This window comes from Pteronotus mesoamericanus, unplaced genomic scaffold (genome assembly GCF_021234165.1).
Source record: "Pteronotus mesoamericanus isolate MK-2021 breed Mesoamerican mustached bat unplaced genomic scaffold, CSHL_Meso_final contig_74, whole genome shotgun sequence".
Classification (NCBI taxonomy): domain Eukaryota; kingdom Metazoa; phylum Chordata; class Mammalia; order Chiroptera; family Mormoopidae; genus Pteronotus; species Pteronotus mesoamericanus.
The window spans coordinates 11236054-11256532 of NW_026555247.1; the positions used below are offsets into that span (position 1 = coordinate 11236054).

General features: G+C 36.1%; 1 pseudogene; it reads left to right on the forward strand.

Annotated features, from left to right (window-relative positions):
• Positions 1-208: 208 nt before the first annotated feature.
• LOC129078816 (succinate dehydrogenase [ubiquinone] iron-sulfur subunit, mitochondrial-like) overlaps positions 209-20479 on the forward strand; it is a 173098-nt pseudogene continuing 152827 nt past the window's right edge.

The window sequence follows — 20479 nt, forward strand, 5'->3', positions numbered from 1 at the left end:
CTCAACTGGAGGGGAAAAAGGACTGGCATGAAAATAGAGTGCTATCTGTGACTTTGAAAATATTCAGGATTATGATGGATGTGGTTAAAACTGTTCCAACTTCCTTCTAAGTCTACCTTATAGCACAGATGATAAGTGGGTTCTATTATGTTAGAGGACACCACCATTAAAAAGAAAACAAAAGAAAGAGAGAAAGAGAAAACGAAGAATGGCCAACCTGTCAGTAGTGCCGGTGGCCTTGCAGGTAAAATCAGCTAGGCCATGAGAAAGTTTGGCTTGTTTTAGATCACCATGCTAGATTAGAGTCTGGACACTCTTTAATTTCATTACATCTATCTCTTTTGGAATTGAACAAAACATATTAAATCAAATTAAGGTTACAAAGTTAAGCAATTTCAACCAACCATATGTCTCTTCACTTCTTTTCTCATTAACTGAATTATTTGATTTGGTGTTCAAGGTAATTTTAAAATAATAAAATATGAGCTTGGTGTATTGCATTGATTATCAGATTTACCTTCTGTTGAAAATAATGAAAAGTGACAAGAAAAAAAAACCCTTTAATTATATGAAAGAATAGGGTGAAAAATCAGCATTACTCAGCATGCTAAATGTACATTTTGGATTTATCACCTTTTATTCTGTTTTATTCATTTACACATCTGCCTCCCCCAAGTAAGCTTTTAACTCTCACATGGTAAGGGTCCTCATTATTAGTGATCAATATGTGTTTATTGACCCCTAATTGACTGCAACTGCTGTGGGGGCAACAGAAGCGCATTGCAGGAGTGTGGCGCTCCGGCATCTGAGGGTCACCGCCTGGGGCCGGCTGAGATGGGCGCGGGGCTCTGAATCCCGCAGAGACAGATGAGGGGAATAAACACAAGTCGGGGCAAACACTTCTCTGTTTGCCGGGAGAAGGGACGGGGCACATCCCTTTAGTGCAGAGGCCCCAAGTCCCTTTGTTCAAAGGCTTTTATTGAAAGCGTTATCGGTGGGGCTAGGTTACAGGAATGCACAGGTTATCTCATGACATCAGTATGTTAATGTTCACAGAGAATGGGTGATGCTCTGAAGAAAACAAATGGCAGGAACACACCGACTTATATGGGTCTGAGAGGAGACTAGTAAACAAGAGAGATGACTAAACAGGAGAGTGTAGTAAACACAAGAGTGCCTAAGGGTATAGGGTTAGGGTCTGTGAATAATGTAAATTTCTTTCCCAGCAGGAGCTGGCTAGAGCTTTTGACGGAAGAACAGAGCACACTTTAAAGAATTTACTTTTAGGCCTGATTTCTCCGGAGAACCCCGGATCTGGTCTAGGACTGTCTCCGGTATTGTTTCAAGCCTGAGCCAGGAGTGGGGAGGGAGCCGCCACGAGACAAGGAGACTGCTTTCGGGTAGAATGAGGACTCCCGGCATGTCCAAGCCAAGCGGCTGCGGTATGCGGGCTTTTTTGCCTTTTCTCTGTGTCCCCCAATTTCTTGTCTGCTGCCAATATTCGATTGGTATCTGTCTTAGGTTGTATATCTCAGCTCTAGATAATTTACCCGTCATTGATAATCATCCATGGCAAAGCAGAGAGGCAGGAGCTACATCCCTGCCAGGGGTACAGGTTATGTCTCCTCAGGAGCCTGTTTCTCCAAGGCCTCCTGATTATTCCTAGCTTTGGGGCCCTCCAGCCTGTTGGTGGGCTTACAGTTCCTGAAACCAGACAGGGCATCTCCCAGCATGTTCTACTAATTATATATGTAGGTGTGTTCTACTAATTATTTTATGTATAATATATTCCAAAATAGAAATATTAAAATATGAAAGAATTAAGCAATACTCAACATTTATTTTATGTTTTACTTTATTATTCCAAGTATTTTCATACTAAAACACTATTAATTGAAGGCTAACAATAATGACTTTCACTGTTAGCAATGTTATTTACTCTATCTCATTTTTCTGGAAGCTGTTGCTATAATACTTTGTGATACAACTGGACAAAATTTCTGCTTATAAATTAATTCATTTGATTTGCATGGCTCTCCTAGATGAAAAAGATAAGCTTACAAAGACACAAAGATCCAAATACAAAGAGAAGTCACCTTTTAACTTGTTAATCGTTCAGAGTTTTATTGGTTTTTGGTGTAAAAGGTATAAAAACATCTGCTCTGGTCACTTCTTTAGGAACTCATTCTCTTGTGAGGGCTCTCGTTTCCTGTAAAAGTTCAATAAAATGTGTATGCTTTTCCCTTGTTCATCTGTTTTTGTCGGTTTAATTTTCAGACCAAGCCAGGGACTTTAAGAGGCTGGAGAAAAGCTCTTTCTCCTTTCCAAAGGATACTACTAACCACTAAATTTAAAACATTGCCTTACATAACTTTACATCATTATTCCTTATCTTATTACAAAGTATTGTAAAGATACCATGTAACATTTGTACAGTTATAAATCCACATAAACTGATGTATGTAATCTGCAAGGTGCCAGGCGCACTGGAGGGGAATGCCTGAGCCTACGGGGTCTGCCAATAGACCCCCCCTCCACTCCTCCAACCCCTCTTTCTCTTGGCAAAACTGGAGTGTGGAGGTGATAAGTGACTTTCTGACAAACAGCTCAGTTAAGAGCATCAAGGTCAGTACATTAATTAAATTAAAAGAAAGCTTAATTTCTTCCTCATGTTCAGGAAAAAAACTGAAATGGCATTTCAATACTAACTTCCCACACCCCAAAGCAACTGTTTGTAACTACTGTGAGTATACCCCCTCCTTTGGAGTGAGCCTTTCGGAGTCTAAAGATATAACCACCATTTACTGCTATCAAATATTTTGACTTGGTGAAAATTCTAATTCAAAACAGATTCTTTTTCTTTGTAAAATAAGTCCACTTTATAAAAATACACAGCCAGTTTTTTCCTTTTAAAATGTTATTTAGACAATCCTCCTTTGTGTAAGGAAAAAAAGATTCAGACCTGTGTTTCTAGCTTTTATAAGACATTAATATGTAATTACTAACCAGCTTCATTATTTTCAGTCTGCTTATCTGGGTCTTCTTAGTTAAAAAAATAAAATAAAACTTCATAGTAGATTAGATTAGATAGAGATTAGAAATTGATGTGTACTAATTGTCAGCTCTTATATGCTATTCTTATTTAAGTTTTCTTTTCCGATATCTTTCCTTCAGTTTTCTAAGCTTTAAAAATTCAGTGTTATCATACATGATACTGGTAGAAACATCTAAATATTTCAGCCGTTTCTTTTGTTGCATTTGTTTCAATATTTTCAAATCGTTTTTTTTTTAATCTTTGGGTTTACTTTAGGCATACATTTAATCGATTTTAAACATCACAGTAACTTTCATATTTTATTAAGCACACTTGAGGTACAAAACACCTCAAGTTGTCAGTGAGTAGGATTCCTCTGTTGGCAGCCTGTTGTAAGGTTACAAACTGTCAGAACGATTTGAAGGCAGATTAGTTTTACACATTGTTAATGTACTGGCAAAGCAGCGAAGACAAAGGGCCTGCTTCCTGCTTGGCTCTGCATAAATTGGATCTTACTGTGAAAAAGCTTTCCTGTGAAATTGGAATGGGAGCAGGTTAAGGAGGGTCCAAGGCCAATGTTCTAGAGTTGGAAGCAGCACTCGAGGGTCTTCATCTAATATGTTTAGGAAACGAGGTGGAATTAAAACTTTTCCTGAAGGATTCAATCAAATTCACATTTTTCCTATAACTACTTACATAAAATATGCCTATGCGGAATAAAGAAAATCTCTTGAAAACTGTATTTCAGTTTTTATCAGTGTATGCACACACATATACACTTTTGTGTATATGCCTGTGTGGGAGAGATATTTATGCATTTAGTGGGTAACTTGTTTTCTTAATACGATCTATACAATCCAAGCCAAGTCAAGTACCAGGTTAGCAAATAACTTTTCGGCCACCTAAGAAGACACATAAAAAAATGAAAGCCACACATTACACTTTGGCTGAATATCAGTTGAGTTTGTTTTTGGTTTTACTATTTTAGGATTCCAGCTTTCCCAATGCACAACCCTGGGCTTGTCTTGAATTTCTAGCCTGGACTTTTGAGTGCAATTGACTATTTTAAATTGTTTGTTTGTTTTCTGTGACAAGCCAGAAAAACTGAGTGGTTTTCACATTTGTGAGGATTTTGCAAACTTTTATAAAATTCTTCTTAACAACTGAACCCAAAAGACAGAATATACCCAAAGCCATGGGTCAGCCCAGCAAGGAAGTTAATCCTAGAGGCTGTACCATGCTGCTTACTCTTCATGCTTAAGCATGGATGGAATCCAAACCCACTGTGAATTCTCTTTCTCAAGCACATGGCCAGGTTTTCATTTTTGTCTCTTTCTTATATTTACTTGACCTGTTCTGTCCTGTAAAAACCAGCAACAGACAGTCATCTATGAAGGTGACACAGCATTAGCATGACATTTGGAAAATCTGGGCTCTGCTCCACTCTAGCTGAAAGGTTAGGCCCCACCTGTAATGGGACTCCAGAAGGAAAGCTAAAATACATGAGGGAAATAAAATCAATTAAAAAGGAGACTGCAGTGGGGTAAACTGATCATAGAGTTAGGGGAGATATTTTGATTTAGTCCAGGGATCTAAGGCCAGACTCATGGGATCTACCCAATGCTGTGTCATTTTGTAGGTGCTATAGTAGAGAATCTATGCAAAATCCATTAAAAATATGATAGAGAGATAATATGAGATACAAACTAACTTTAGGAATCCTAGTTTTGCATGGCAGACTTCTCTTTTCCATGGCCTAACATGTTTCAAGGTCAAAGGTAGGAGTTTTCTTTCTTTCTTTCTTTCTTTCTTTCTTTCTTTCTTTCTTTCTTTCTTTCTTTCTTTCTTCTTTTTCTTTCTTTCTTTCTTTCTTTCTTTCTTTCTTTCTTTCTTTCTTTCTTTTTCTTTCTTTCTTAAATGTAGATTGATTTTATTTATTTTTTAAATGTCAAGGTCAGTTATAAAATGCTAAAAAATTTAAAAACATTATAAAATCTCAGCAATTAAAACATGACACCAGCACAGAAATAATCAAGTAGATCAATAAAATAAAATGAGCATTCTAGAAACAAATGTATATACCTGTTTAACAATGTAATATATGATTAAATTGATACTTCGATGGGGAAAAATAAGGCTTATTCCACAAATAAGGTGCATGAACCACTATTATTTGAAATAAAACAAATATAGAGCCCTATTTCCCACATTATACAAGAAATATTCAGGTGAGTTAAAAATCAATATATAGAATTTAAGGTTTAGGAGAGTCTTCTTTTTTGCTTCTACTTCTTAAATTGATCTGTTTTGATTTCCTGACTTTGTGGTGTTAACTTCTATGGTAGGAGACCGCTGTTTTTACTTTCTGGATCTGTCTCTGATGATGTCAGATGTTGTCCCTGTCTGACCTTAGGCAGTCTGTTCAAGACTTCCAGGAATCTACTGTCTGTGGCTGTCTCCTTCAGCTATTAATCTAGTCACTCTTCACGCAGAAGTCTGCCTTAGACAGCTCAGGATGAGGCAGAGTCCCTCTTAGGGGCAGGGTTAGTGTGTCCTCTCACTTTGCTGAAGCTCAGGGGAGTGGTCTCTGCCTGAGCCAGATGACTGCAGTTAGATTGCACTAAAGCTGATTCTTCTGTCTGTCCAAGGTTATAAGGCTCCACTCTTGCTATTGTTCAGTTGTTTGTTCCAGGTGATTTCTCCACAATTTAGTTGTAATTCCAGATTGGTCCTGGGAGGAGGTCAGTGTGACTTCCACTCACTCCTCTGCCATCTTGATTCTCCTGATTGTGGTTTTAATTTGTGTTTCTCTGATGATTAGTGACCTTGAACATCTTTTCATATCTACTGGCCATCTGTGTGTCCTCTTTGGAGAAGTGCCTATTCAGGTACTTGGCCTATTTTTCTAATTGGGTTGTTTGTTTTTTTGGAGTTGAGTTTTGCAAGTTCTTTATGAATTTTGGATATTAACTCTCTACCAGATTTATCGGCAAATATATCTTCCCATTCTGTAGGTTGTCTTTTTATTTTGTTGATGTTTTCCTTTGCTGCGCAAAACATTTTAGCTTGATGAAGTCCCATTTGTTTATTTTTTCTTTTGTTTCCTTTGTCTGGGGAGATACATGTGAGAAAATATTGCTATGAGCTATGTCTAAGATTCTGCTGCTTCTGTTTTCTTCTAGGATTTTTATGTTTTCAGGTCTAACATTTATGTCTTTGATCTATTTTTGAATTTATCCTTGTATGTGTTGTAGGAAGGTGGTTTAGATTCATTTTTCTGCACACACCTGTCCAATTCTCCCAAGACCGTTTATTGAATAAACAATCTTTAGCCCATTGTATGTGCTTGCTTTCTCTGTCATATATTAATTGACTATAAAGGTGTGGGTTTATTTCTTGGCTCTCTATTCTATTTCACTGATCCATGCCTCTGTTTTTATGTCAGTACCATGTTGTTTTGATTACTATGGCCTTATAGTATAATTTGATATTAGGTAGCTTAATTTCCCCAACTTTGTTCTTCTTTCTCTGGATCACTGTTGCCATGCAGGGCCTTTTGTGGTTTTATATAAATTTTGAAATACTTTTTCTAGTTCTGTGAAATGAGTCTTTGAAATCTTGATAGAAACTGTGGTGAATGCATAGATTGCTTTGGGTAGTATGGACATTTAGATGTTAATTCTTCCTATCCACGAACATGGTATATGCTTCTACTTATTTGTATCTTCTTCAATTTCTTCCTCAATGACTTTTAATTTTCCAAGTACAGGTCTTTTATATCCCTCCCCCATTTATAATCACCAAGATATAGAAGCAGCTCAAGTGTCCATCAGTAGATTAGTGGATAAAACAGTTATGGGACATGTATACAATGGAATACTACTTGGCCATAAAAAAGAAGAAAGTTTTACCCTTTGTGACAACATGGATGGACCTAGAAAACATTATAGTAAGTAAAATAAGCCAGTCAGAGAAAGACAAATACCATATGATTTCACTTATTTGTGGACTCTAATGAACAAACTGAACTAACAAGGAAAATGGAGACATCTCATAAGTGGAGAGCAAGATGACAGCTAGTTGGGCAGAAGTGAGAGAGTGGAGGGATTGAGCAAAAAGGAAAAAGCACTCACGGACATGGACAACAGTGTGGTGTTTGCCAGGGGGCAGGGAGGTATAAGGTGACTAAGTGGTAATGAAAAAAATACAATAAGATTAAATTAAAAAATGAAAAAAGTAAAAAAAGTAGAACACTAAAAAAAATGAAGTGTTAATTGCTTTTAGATTGTAGAGGTATACCTCTGAGATTAAAATGAATGATGTAGCAGGACTTTAGGTACAAAATTACTCCATTCAATAAAATTGTACATAAATCTTCAAGGGGACTGAATACCTGAAGGAGAGCTATAGGGATACTTTTTTTTTTTTTAATATGTATTCTCTTAAATAGGTTCATAATATCTGTACTTGAAATAAAGTATGTTACTTCTCAGGTCTTCATTAAGTACCTGATCATGTCTTTTAATATTTAAGCATATTAAATTTTTACAAAATAATTATAAAATTCATCATCATATTAGAAAAGATGTCTTCCAAATGTGGGAAGAAGCTTTTAGAAGCAGATGCAATTACAGAGGAATAACAATTTCCCAAAAGAAAAGGAATTAAAAACTAAAAAATAAATATTAAAGAGTACTACAAGGAGAAAAATAACAATGGTCTAAATATTGACAAGCAATCACTAAAAACATTAAAACTCCATACAGCATTTTTCTTAAAAACTTGTAAATATGTAATCTTTTATTTACATTAAAATAACTATAATTTTTAAAAGACATTTGAATCTTTGATCATTTTTTTAATCTTCTGAAACATTTGAGTATAACCTGAATTCTTAATGGTTGTATGAGTAATAAAATATCACTAAATTGTTAAAATTATCAATTATCCACATTAATCTTATGCAGGTAATTATCTATGACAAATTTTTAATTGTGGACCAAGCTTTATAGTAACATCTAGAATTAGTTAAACTCTCTTCCACTTATTCAAATAAAATCTGTTCAGGAATGTAAATGTACCTTAATATTAATCAAAGAAGTGTATTTAAAGGAAATTAGCTACCCATACAAATATGTGACTTACCACTTTCTTTAAGTGATTGAAAGCTGACTTTACCAATAATAAAAGCATGATTCCATACACGTGCCATCCTGACCCCTGCGGTGTCTTAATTAGTCAACCAATAACTTTCAAACCAATAGTCTTAAATCATCCCCATGTTCTTGTTCACTCTTTTCCACATGGATTCAGTTACCTCCCAAAGGAATGGCCAACACAGGATCCTTCAGGAACCAGTGATGACGAGGTTTCCGTGTGATCTATCTGGGAACTAGAATTCTTCCTCTGTTACCTGTTGTCACCAGGAACCATCATATATAATGACAATGGTCATATTTTAAAATACACATACCTGTCAGTCCAAGCATTACATTAGTAGCTTAAGGCCACAGCTCTAGAAATGATCTCACTCAGTGTCCACATGACTGCAAATCCTGTGTTCTTTCTATTATTTAAATATAGGACTTTTTCCTGGTCACATTGTAGAGTAGTCTGGGTGCTTAATGCAAGGAAGAGGAAACTCAGATCCAACAATACCTTCCTTTATGTGAACATCCCAATGGGTAAAGGTGGAGATGAGAAATGTTGTTAAGATAAAAAGTACATAAATAATGATTAAGGCCAAGAAAATAGAATAAAAGAAATATACTGTAAAGTGCAAAAACTCATTTTTTCTATCACTAGTTTTCTCACAGAATGACTGCATGTAAGATAAAATATAATATTGGACCACCTCTAGAGAAAAACTATAACATGAATACAATTAATGATGAAATGGACAAAACATATTTTTTGATTTCTCAGAAATATTATATGAAGTATAGTGAGGTTAAAATTATCTTCTAAAAATATAATTTACATAGACTCACAACATATTGCATGTACATATATCTCATAGTTTGTCTTTAAAAATACAGTTAACAATAATTTTTATTTAAAAAATCATAACAAGGATTTACTGAGTAGTACTTACATGTTAGATGTTGTTCTAAGAGTTTCACATGATTTTTCATTTAATAGGATAATCATGTGCAGTAGATGCTTTTATTACTATCTTTTTAACATGTGATAAAAATGAGGTATACTGTATATGGAAAATTTACCTACATTCTCCATAGATTATAGGGCACATATCCAGAGTTTTAACCCAGGTCCATCAGATTTCAGAATCTGTACTCTTTCTATTTTTTTGTAAATGTCTTTATTTATACATTATAAAAGTTCTATTCTAAAACACTCAAATAAATGTAGGTAAAAAATGTAAAACAATGAACATAGTATGTACACAGAAAATAGTTGCCAAATAACTGAATCAATGAATCAATGGTGGCATTAAACCTTTAAAAATTTAAAATTTTTTACAGTGAAATACAATAATGCCCATATGAATAACAATATAATTTATATATCATTTTAAAAATAATTTATTCTTTTCCTTTTTTTAGATTACTTATTTATTTATTGTTAGTGAGAGGGGAATGGAGGGAGAAAGAGAGGGAGAGAAGCATCGATGGGTGGTTGCCTCTTGCAAGTCCCCTACTGGGGACCTCGCCCACAAACCAAGCATGTTACCTGACTGGGAATAGAACTGCACCCCCTTGGTTCTCAGACTGGCACTCAATCCACTGAGCCACACCAGCCAGGGCGAATTTATATATCTTTAAAATTTCTAAACATTTATCACACTTTCATTATTACTTGTTCATGACAACACCGCAGTGCAGTGAGCATTTGTATTCTTAGTCAAATTTATTGATGAAAATACTGATTTTCATCACAATTTTATTACTTTGTCCAAATTAATACAATATAAGGTGGTGGTAAAATCTCAACTTGAGTCAAGGTCCTACCATGTCCAGTCTTCATTCCAGTAAACATTCTGGCCTTGGAAAGCAATCACCTCAAATTTATCACCTTACTCTTTCCTGACTTCTAATTTTCCCTAAACATATATATTCTAAAAACAAAAATTCTTTTTACCTCTTTTTAGAATTTTATGTGGTCACATCCTTTTTAAAATGAATCATTATATCATTGCTCTGTGAGTCCTTCATGCTGCTCAGAAGCCCAAAGCTATTCTGGGACTAGGTTTCTGCCCTATATATATAGGCCATTACTTTGAAAATTAGATGAGTGGTAACCTTATTAATATTTCATATTCTCAATCCTGCTTGAATTGATAATGTTGCAGTAATTTTAGTATGAAATAATGTAGCATAATATGCATGGAGAATAAGTAGTCCTGTCAGAGAATTAATAAAACAGTTGTGAGAGAAAAAAAATTCTCACTCTTTTACTGTAATTCAGGAAGATTTAGCCTTTTTCTTGGCTCTATCCAAGTTGCCATATTACTAAATTAAGCATCTCTCTGTTCTAGAGTGTAAATAAAAGCCAGCATCACTATCCTCCATAGCTGAATATAGAACAGTAGTGCCCTATGTATTCCCACAGGCATACCCTGGGATCTGTAAACCATTGCAGAGTTAGAGGGACACAAGAAGAGGGCTATCTCAGCAGAATGACCACCTGTCCCTACAATGTAGATGGCTACTTTGAAGGGAAAGCTTATATAATACATTATACATTATTTAAGATATATATCAAAACCCTTGGTTCTACAGACTATTGGGGCACCAATTTCCAGTGAAGAGAGAGGCAGAGACCTCTTCTGAAGAGACATATAGTATGTAATCTTGGTTTCCTCTATTCCTCCTACCCATCCAGCTCTGTGTCCAGCCCTTGACAGCTCATTTAAGCCAGCAAAGAGGTAACTCCCTCTAATTCTCTTTCTCACCTCTCATTTTCCTGGCTTTCCACTTTCGTGACTCCTATTTCTTTAATAGATACCAACTTTGGACCTCACTTCATTCTTTGATGAACCTTTTGCATTATCTTATCAGGCATGTTGACCTTGAACTTTGTTTTTTTCTTACCTCTGGTCAGTCTATTAATTTTTTGTGTTGTTTTGCAACTTCTGACACAGAGTTCCCTCTACCAAGCTTGTCCATCCAACATAATTCCTCTTCCAGTGTTAGCTCTTAACATAATGCCAGAAGAAAGGGTAACTTTTTCCAGTTGGAAAACAAGATGAAACTTTTTAAAAATTTGAAAATGTCTTTTTTATTCCAAGTTCTCAGAAAGTGTGGAGAAATTTAACATATGCAGGTGTTTTACTAATTCTATGGAATTCTAATTGCTAGTGGGAAGTATTTACTTTTCTTTATTAATTCTTAATGAGACCCCAAACACTTACAAATATACTGGTAAACTTAAAGCTGGGTTACTACTAATGTGTAGGTAATTTTATACATAAAAAGGTTTCAGAAAATGAAAATCAAATTACTGTTCTCCAGCTGTCTAAGTTACAGACTCTTATTTTCATATGGTATCTCAGCATTTGGCTAGAGATAGTCAAATGATTTATTCAAGAGATCTGAACACCACCCAACGTATACATCTAGGTTGAGCATGGTTCAAGCTCAGAGTTCTGTGCTATGTTTCCATGCTTGAAATAATCATCACAAATGATGAGTTTTATATCCTTTTAAAATAAAATTATTTATTTTGACTTGACGTGTTTTGATACCAGTAGTGTTTTTCACATGTTCACTTTTTCATTCATATTTAGATTTTATAATCTCCCACAATTGTAAGTTTAGTATGTGTTTCTGAGTGCTCTTATTTATGTTCAGTTTTGTCATAATCATGCTTGCTATTTTGTAAATATTAACATTTTGTATATCACATCACATTCCATATATCTCTGCCTTAACCACATTTGAGACTTCATCACGTGTGCATGTCAGAAGGGAGAGGATCGGGGGGTGGCAGAATAAGTTAAACTGTCTAACACAACACGCAGGACTAGGCAGCTGCTGTGCCCCTCAACGAGACAGTGAATGGGAGCCTGCAGGGCTACCTGGCGTGCAAGGATCTCCACGGCTGATACGCTGCAGGGCTCTAGGATATTTTGGCAGCACAATGTGATTCGACAAAAGGGTTCCCAGTGTCCTCTGTATTTTAAGATTGAATTTAATGCCTCACCTTAGAAGAATCCATTTTTTTTCTCTAATCCCTTTCAAGCTCTTCTGAATATGTGGGATTGATTTTGGCTCAGATTATAACTTAAAGGCACAGAGAGTATCCTAAAAACTTGAAAGAACTGAAATGCTTTCATAAGTTTCTCCCATTGCCAGAGACAACTTAGGCAATGACGGCAGCAAGGATCAAGCCAGGAGAGGTGAAGATAGGTTTCCACGTATTAAATTGTATAATGTTTTTCATTGCTGTGTTTAATCCGATAGTAAAAATCAACTGTAAACCTTCACCACTCTTAACCAGGAAAGCATTTCCTAGGAACTTCCCCATTCAATACATTTAAAAAAAAATCATCTTATTCCCTGAAATTCTGCCTATTAAAGGTTAACGTGTTCATGTGCGAGTTATTAGTACAGTTTGCCAAATAGCTCAGGTTTTCCTCCTTTCAGGCACATTATTGGATTATACTCCTGGCTCCCTTGTGGGTAACGGACCTGTGTGCCTATGCCTGGCCAACAAGTTGTGCCAGAGCATTTAATTGCTAGTGTGAGCACCTCCAAATTATTTTTCTTTTTTTCCAAGGACCCACCAAAGTTTCAAGCAGTGGCTCTCCATTAACCAGGGCCTTCCACTAAGGGCAAACTGTGCATAGGCCCCTAGTTAGCCCACAACTAGGAGCATTATACAAACAAGCATGTATCAGGAGCATGATACAAATGAGCGTGTATCAGGAGTGATAAGTAATCCTTTGCTGTGTTGAGACACTGAGACACTATGGGTATTTCAGCCTGACCTTGACTAGTCTAATTGATACAGCATGTAACTTGACATTTCAATATATTTAAAAGTTGTAATTTTATCCTTTAAAATGCTTTAATAAAGTAACACTGCTCATTTTTGAATATCTGAATTTTATAAAAGTAGTTTCAATTGTTAAAATGTTTCCCTGTTCATGGATAAAAGATCATGAGTTTTAATAATCTGTAGAGTTTATCCTGAACTTTGACAAGGCACAGTGACATTAAACATCAATCATATGATAATTTGCAGTTACTATTGGGCTGTTATTGTGTCTTTATTAAAGGCAAAAAAACTTCAAATACATATGAGAGATCATTTTTGCATTCTAATATTACTATGCTTATATGCTCAAAAATAAACTTGGGAGTCGATAAAGTCCACTGGGAATTAGTCATTAAAATACATGAGTATGTGCTGCTGGTTCAGGATTTTAACACAAGTTCATTCGTTTTTCCATGTATCACTGTTTCAGAGCACGTTAAATATAGTCTAATGCATGCACGAGACTTAGAAAACATAGTCATTTTGGTCAGGCAGGTACGACGCTTCTGTGGTTTCACCTCAATACTCAGTTCCACTGATGATGGAAATTACTTATTAAGGTCTCATTTCCTTTCTGGGTAGGGAAAAATGCAGTCTCTGGCAAGCTCCTTTTTCTATTATGTCTGAAAGCTCCCCAATTATGCCTCTACTTTTAAATCTTATCCACCTTTTCTCCAATCTGTTGCGGTTTTGGTTGAAGGAAATATAACAAAACAATTTCCATCTTACTCTAACTTTAAGGATTTAAAGTCTGGTCTTGAAACTTTATCTTTTGAAAGACATTGTGAACTGTGAATCACACCTCCTTTCAGAACTTAAGTAACTGCACTAGTTCTATTAATGCATGCTTTCTAGAAGCAAGTGGTATTCAAATATCTTCTTCTCCTTAGACATTTGAAGTTTTTTTTTGTGTGTAATCTACAGTGGAGGCAAGGTGGTAGGAAAAAAATGAAAGGATTGAAGATTAAAAATATTGGAGCTTATGACACAGGAAATTGCTTATAATGATGGGAGAAAAGTTGAAGTACAAGGTTGACATGGGCAAGAGATAATCACATACTGAAGAGCAAAGAGTAAGAATCCTGTTGGTTAAGTTACTATTTAGAAATCCAATATACAACTGGGTTTGGTACAGTAGCTTTAAAAGAATTTTTAAATTCATCATCTGAATATTAATTTTCTAAGGTTTTCTGCAGACCTAGAGTGATTCCAAACACACCGAGGCCTTGCAAGCCACTGACTCATGTGAAGCCGGCAGTGCATTACGATTACACGATTACTGTTTTGGTTTTTTTTTGGAAAAAGGAAAGAAAAATGCCAAAGTGTGTCCATTTTATTTTACACATAATATAAAGAAGCATATATTGTCCTGGCTGGTGTGGCTCAGTGGATTGAGTGCCAGACTGCAAACTGAAAGGTCACCGGTTAGATTCCAAGTGCAGGGCAGAGGCCTGGGTTGCAGGCCAGGTCCCCAGTAGGGGGCGTGCGAGATGCAACCACACATTGATGTTTCTCTCCCTCTCTCCCTTCCCCTCTCTAAAAATAAATAAATAAAATCTTTTTAAAAAGCTTTTTTAAAAAAGAAACAAATATCTTAATTTTATATACAGTTACGAAAGTAAGGTTCTAATTTGTGATGGGTACACATTGTGATGGGAACGGTAGATTACAGGCATGTTATGTGCTTTGTAAAAGGAATTTCAGAAAGAGGAGACATTGATTTGCAGGGGACCTACCAATATAAAGATTGTATTTTAAAACTTCCTTTTATGCAAAGGCAAAATCCTGATAGGTCTTGTTTCCGTGGCTACAGAACTCTGCTTTGTAACCCACAGTGGTTGCTATCAATTTAGGAAAGGCAAGCTGCTTTATAGCAAATCAAATAGTGTGGAGCTCATCATGATAGAAACGGCAGACCATGATACAAATAGCAGGATGGTGACTCACATGTACCTACTAGGCAATTTTATTATGAGAGCCACTAAGATCCAGAGACAACACATGATTTCTTAAGGCCTTTGCAGCAGAAGTTTGCTTGTATTTCTATTTATAGAGGCCCAACCATATCTTAAGATATCTCTCACATATTGAGATGTCTCTAAAAATGTGATCTGTGAGATATAAGGAGTGAATCCTGAGCTATTAAATGAAGCTAGGCTTATTAGACATGGTAACTGGGGTAAGTTGTATTGTCTCTCACAAGTAGGGGTTCCCTACCCATGTGGCCTTCTCTGCAGAAGACTGGGTCTCCTTACTCTTTGAATACCACCATACTAATTGTTGGGTCAATGGGCTATGAATGTCAATAGTTGTCAATGTTCTGGAGTGAAGAAAACATAAATCAGAGTCTCAGCCAATCCAAGAAACATGAGAAATTATCTATTATCTATCTATCTATCTATCTATCACCTACCTATCTATCATCTATCTATTTATTAATCATTTATCTATTCCATCTATCTTGGAAACTACCTGTAGTTAAGACTTATAAAAAAAAAAGGAAATTGTGCCATGTACAACAGTATGGATGGACCTTAAGGGCATTATATGAAGTGAAGTAAGTTAGATAAAGACAAATGTATGATCTCCCATACGTGTACAACCTAAAAACAAAAACAAATAATGAACTCATCAATACTGAAACAGATTGGTTGTTGCCAGAGGCAGGGTCTGGCATGGGTGACATAGGTAAAGATGGTTCAAGGGTACAAATTTCTAGTTATAAAATAAATAACTCCTGGGATGTGATGTACAGCATGGTAGCATTAATAGTTCTGAACTGTATATTTGAAAGTTGCAAAGAGGGCAGGTCTTAAAAGTTCTTACCACAAGAAAAAGAAAATTAAGAACTAGGTATGGTGAGGGATCTGAACTAGATTTATGGTGGTGATCATTCCACAATATATTCCAATATGGACTCATCACATTGTATATCTGAAATTAATATGATGTTATATGTCAATTATATTTCAATTTAAATTTTTTCCATGAGACTGTGGGGCACTGTTGGGACCATAGAGTATGCTATGTGTCTTTGGATATAAAGGGGGAGGAAATGGGGTCCTGACCCCAAGGGGCAGGGAGAGGAAAGGATGAGCTGAGATGCGCTGTCAGGGGCAGTTTAGTCTGTGGGCAAATCAGGCCAGTGGTGCTGCAGCCACTACCACTTTTCCCAGAGGAAGCCTGGTCTCCCTGGATCTCAGGGGATCTATGGGCCTGCGAGTAGAGTCGTGGGATTAGAGACACCTGGAGGCCTCGAGTCCCAGTTTCCTCCATAGGGAGTCTGGCTCACCCCACGCTCCTGGATGACTTGCCCACACTCCCCACTAAGAGTCACAACATGGCCGTGCCTCCCTTCAGAGGCCCAGCCAGGTACAGGGGAGGCACTGCCCAGACCAGAATGGGGGATTGAACTGCACTTGCCCGCCTTATAAATCTACAGCCTTACAAGGTCCTGAAGGGCCTTGGTCAGTCATGCAGGGTCCTGGCGAGGAACCCTGAGGCCAGGCTCTGACATCTGCTGAGGTCCAGAACCAGAGCCTGGTTGTGCTGTTCCATTGCACAGCTTCAGGGCCAGCTGTTCCTCCTATCACTTGAGAGGAGTTTGTAATTAAGCACAACCTATGTAGGTATCTTGAAAAATATAGAAATCAATAATAAGAGTGGGGTGCTGCAATAACAACAACATCTACATTACGTGGCACTGGCTTTGGAAACTAGGCTACAGGCAGTGAAAGGAAATTGTTCTATGAAGCTAGAAACATACTTATGAATGTTACGCTGTGGGAAAACATTCTGCAAATAACAATTTCCTGCAATAAAGTAAAAGGTAGATAATGTCCCTAATGAGCTTATTACTTTAGGTTAAAAAAATAAGAAAAGAGACTTCTCGTAACATAAATTAGTTTCTATTGGATTTTTTTAAGGCAATATAGCAGAAGCGATCTCAAAAAGCAAACAACAACAAAAAAAATGGCCTGTTTACAAGCAGGAATAAGAGAGTATTTCGACAGTTCAAAAATTCAGGGACTTTCAGGGTTGAATAATGTTATTGATGCTTATCAAATGAATACAGATAAAACCTTTGAGTGATGGCCTCAGACAACGGAAAAATGAAGACTTTGCCCATTGCACCCTTAGCTAAAACTCATGAAAGAGTCACGTAGAATTCAGAAGAACCTTCCAGGTGGCTCTAACAATTACTAGGGAAAAGAGGGTAGGTGTGAAGCCTTGTAAACTCAAAATATCTACAGTCAAATCTATAGGGAGGGACATAGGCACATGAAAGAGATGGCAAGAATCAAATAGTAAATACCCAGTTATACCAGATATGTATGTATTATATTGTATATATTATGCATTATTACTTTGTTCCACTATTGAACATTCTGTGTGTGCATGCGTGTGTGCGCATGTGCAGATGGGGCAGGTCCTCCTTTGTTTCCTAGGCTTCTGAAACAGGAAGAGCCATATGCAGACCTGATTGACGTAAAGACTTCCACGCATCATGCTGAGATCCTGGTGTTTGAACTCAAAGCAGAGACCGGATGCAGTTATTGCATTGTTTTGCCCTGTCAGGAGAAAAGAAACAAATATTAGTGACTAGAAAGGTTAACTTTGGTACCTATAATTTACTCATTATGGCAGTGTTATAGTTATATAACATACTCTACCTTAAAATATTGTCTAATTAAGATTAAGCAAATTTTGAGGGTTTCTGTCATACAGGTTTTCAAGCAGTAAGTATTCCAGAAAGGCATATTATCTGGATCAGTGAGTAGTCTTGTCACTCATTTTGACGCTAGATAATATTCAGTTCCATTTCACTTGTTTTTTAATGCTTCTGACTTGCTAATTAAAGATTGTTTTTTTGGGTTCCAAGATTTTAACCCCAGAATACTTAGTCACAAGAAGTGAATGATTAAGAACAAGGATTCTGAAAAATAGAAGCCTTGAGCAACATGTCCATAGGAGTTCTTAGTTTCTTAACTGATGGCATATTGTTACAAAAAATGTTGTTAGCTTATTGAGCCCTTATTTTGTTCTGACGCATCAGAGAGGCAGTCTTGATATAAAGTGAATTTCAGAATAACTACAATTTATAGAAATTGTGCTTTTTTTGTGGTTTTCCTGAATGGATTGTCTTTGGCTTTCCCCCAAACTTGGAAACTGAACAGCTAAACTCAAATAAACTATCTGAGAATACCAACAGGATATTTGCTAACTGTAAATCAACATAATCAGAAGCTACTTATGAACAAACTGAACTAGAAAACGATGAACAAGAATTACATGGAAATGGAAAACCTCCTCAGTTAACAATAACATGAGTCAAGGCATGTTGCAAGCATGCACATAGTAGGATAAAAATATTTTGGACATGCAGATTGCCTAGGGCTAAAGCTTTATATTGAGCATTAGAGATTAAATATTTACTACTATAGGATAACATTATTTTGCAAAGTTTCAGATTTGGAGGTAGCGACACAACGGGATCTCAAGTATATCTATCAAGACAGGGGTAATCATGTCATGTGTGGGGAGAATGAGATCAAGTGCCTCTCAACCTTATTAGTATGAAAATTATTTAATTGGACAGTTACTTCTTTGAATACCCTGAGCAAATATGTACATTCTGATTTATAGGGCCATGGGTTCCCACACATCCTGGGGAGCATCAGTCACAAGGAAGACGACATGTCTGGCTCTCCTATATGTGTACGGTGTGGTAACTTTTAACAAGAAATGAGGAGTATAGTGTATGTGGGGGAGGAGTAAGGGTCTAAAGATGTTAGATGGCTGGGAACATGAAATAAAGATAATGAAAACAATGACTGATACTTATACTAAAGACTCTGTTCATTGTTTCCACCTGTGAAGAGATGCTGTACTTTATTCCCATTTTACAGATGAGAAAACTGAAGCACAGGGATTAGTTAGCTTGCTCAAAGTCTCAAGCTAAGAACTGAAGCTTGATTCGTGTCTATCATAAATATCCTTGCTTTTAACCACCATGAAACACTCACTGTTTTCCAACTCTCCTAGTCATTTTTTACTTTGTTTCAAGACACAGAGCCAAGATTTTCCTGAATTATTATCACATACCACTCTTAGTTTGTCTTGTAAAGCATGCTAGATAATTCCTTATTATAACTTTGTTCAACTCTTTTTTGTTTGGCATTCTAGAGATCTGTCAAGGAATAAACATATAACTAATTAATGGCAATCCTCTAGCAGCACCTTAGTATACCCATATGGATATAATACTATATTTTATATTGTTATTTAATGTGAATAACTATTAAATCACTTTTAATTTGCCACTTACATTGTATGATTACAGAGACTTTTTTAAGTTTCTTAAGTTTTTAAGTTGCTCAAGGTAGATGGTTAATAAAATAACTAAACTGAGACCAGAAACTGGAACTTCTAAAGAATGAACTATATGTTTTTCTTACACAACATGCATCCACATACTCCATGATTAAATACCTCTTACCCTCCAAGTTTCTCTTGTTAGTTCTCTGAGATATATTTAATGCCAGTGACCTTCCATAGGTATCCTAGAATAAAATTTAAAAAACACCCTTACCCATTTTTAGGAGTCAATATTCCTGCTGAGCAAGAATTGACATATCAAGCCCAAAATATGTATATTGCTTTGTATATATTATAATATGTATATTACATTGTAGCAATGTAGAGGTTAGCAAGGTATTTCCTTTTCTCATTCTCTTAACATTATTCAGCAATATGTATTTACTAATGTATAATTTAGGGAGGACTACACAGTTCTTAAGTACTGCTTTGTTTAGATTTTGATTTCCTGAATTCTTATATTCTCAAAAATCTGAGTGCCTCTGTTTCTAGCTCTAGGAGGAGGCTTGACAGGTTTTTATCACATTTCACCTTATCCCTAAGCCCCCAAACCTTTTAGGAATGTAGTAAATTAAATAGTCTCTTATATGGAGATCACAGGTTTTTCTCATGGTCAGAGCCTGGAAATCATTTAATACTGAGCAAGTCTCCTAGAATAATATGTTAACCTTTATAAAATGTTTTCAAATGCAGTTGCTTCATTATGACATTCATTAAACGTTATTTAGCTTCATGCAATCGTTGCATTAAAACATTTAAAGCAATGGAACAAAAACTTGTCTATTTCATCTACTGTTACTTATCTGATCCCCAAAGCCCCTATAATAGTATTTGAAATACGTGGATACTTTCCTTCTTGCTGCCATTTCAGACCTTATGATGAGGGCTGCTTTTGGATCACTGCAAATAAATGTCTTTGCTGCATTCTCACTCCCAGTCTTACAGGCAAGTGACTGGAACAATACTTTTTATATTCTATTAAAGTAGTCTACCTGCATATATTACAGGAGAAAGAGGCTGGTCAAGCTGAATATCTATTCTTTTCCCTTTAGACTAAGTATTCAT